The 1,794-nt window shown below is 47.7% G+C and overlaps 1 pseudogene across 1 annotated transcript; it reads left to right on the forward strand.

Moving 5' to 3' along the window:
• Nucleotides 1-609: 609 nt before the first annotated feature.
• LOC105981204 lies at nt 610-1,516 on the forward strand (annotated as a pseudogene). The gene has a single exon (XR_001174806.1). The product of XR_001174806.1 is annotated as a tubulin alpha-1C chain pseudogene (transcript).
• The last annotated feature ends 278 nt before the right edge of the window (nt 1,517-1,794 follow it).

Genomic DNA, 1,794 nt, shown 5'->3' on the forward strand with positions numbered 1-1,794 from the left:
TTCTCTCTGTGCACGCTAACCAATTTATGTGCCTTTTATTTTCTATTTAAAAATGTCTATTGTTGATCAGACATGGTGGCCCAGGCTTATAATCCCAGCTACACAGGAGGTCAAGGTAGGAGGATCTCAGTATCAAACTGGCCTTAATTTAAAAACAAAGAACAAAACACAAAAAACCACAAGACCCTACTTGGTACTATTGACTCATACCTATAATCTTAGCTACTGAGGAGACTGAGATCTGAGGATTGATGTTCAAAGCCAGCCCTGGCAGACAAATCAGAAACTCTTATCTCCAACCCATCAGCAAACAGCCAGAAATAGAGATGTGGCTTGTATTAGCATGCCAACCTTGAGCAAACAAGTCAAGCAAAGTACCATGCCCCAAGTTCAAGCCCCAGTACAAGTACACACACACACACACACACACACACACACAGAGTGAGACCTTACCTGAAAAATAAAGCAAAAAAAAAAACCTGGAGGGTGTGGCTTAAGCAGGTGTGGCCCACCTGCTTAGCAGAGTTCAAACTTCAGTACCATAAATTAGTAAGGAAACAAATGAATAAAATATAATGTGTAAGTGCGTTACTTACCTGACTCTTAGCTTGTCGGGGATGGTAACCGGGACTTGGGGTGCCTGCTCCTGCTCCTGTCGCCTTTGCCACCAAATCCACAGTCATCATGCGTGAGTGTATCTCCATCCACGTTGGCCAGGCTGGTGTCCAGATTGGCAATGCCTGCTGGGAGCTCTACTGCCTGGAACACGGCATCCAGCTTGATGGCCAGATGCCAAGTGACAAGACCATTGGGGGAGGAGATGACTCCTTCAACACCTTCTTCAGTGAGACAGGCGCTGGCAAGCACGTGCCCAGGGCAGTGTTTGTAGACATGGAGCCCATTGATGAAGTTCGAACTGGCATCTACCATCAACTTTTCCACCCTGAGCAGCTCATCACAGGCAAGGAAGATGCTGCCAATAACTATGCCCGTGGGCACTACACCATTGGCAAGGAGATCATTGACCTCGTCTTGGACCGGATCAGAAAGCTGGCTGACCAGTGCACAGGTCTTCAGGGCTTCCTGGTCTTCCACAGCTTTGGTGGGGGCACTGGCTCTGGCTTCACCTCCCTGCTGATGGAGCGTCTCTCTGTGGACTATGGCAAGAAGTCCAAGCTGGAGTTCTCCATTTACCCCCACCCCCCAGGTGTCCACAGCTGTAGTTGAGCCCTACAACTCTATCCTCACCACCCACACCACCCTGGAGCACTCTGATTGTGCCTTCATGGTGGACAATGAGGCCATCTATGATATCTGTCATAGAAACCTCGATACTGAACACCCAACCTATACTAACCTGAACCGCCTTATTAGCCAGATTGTGTCTTCCATCACAGCTTCTCTGAGGTTTGATGGGGCCCTGAATGTTGACCTGACAGAAGTCCAGACCAACCTGGTGCCCTATCCCCGCATCCACTTCCCCCTGGCCACATATGCACTCCCTCTGTACAACTGAGCTAAAATGCAGACTCACTTCTTCATCCTTCTGACTGGTAAATTTGAAAATATGATAGCAGTTGGGTATAGTTTCTGGCATATACCTACAACACCAGTGCTTGGAAAGCTGAGGTAGGAAGATTATGAGTTCAAGCCTAGCCTGAGCTACATAGCAAGACCCTGTCCAAAAGCAAAACAAAACAAAACAAAAAACCACCTTGAAACCTGAAAATACACAGTACTTGTAAGACTAGGAGAACAGATACTCCTATGATCAAGCTGGGCGCCAGTGGCTTA

Source organism: Dipodomys ordii, unplaced genomic scaffold, assembly GCF_000151885.1.
Source record: "Dipodomys ordii isolate 6190 unplaced genomic scaffold, Dord_2.0 Scaffold11, whole genome shotgun sequence".
In the NCBI taxonomy this organism is placed as follows: domain Eukaryota; kingdom Metazoa; phylum Chordata; class Mammalia; order Rodentia; family Heteromyidae; genus Dipodomys; species Dipodomys ordii.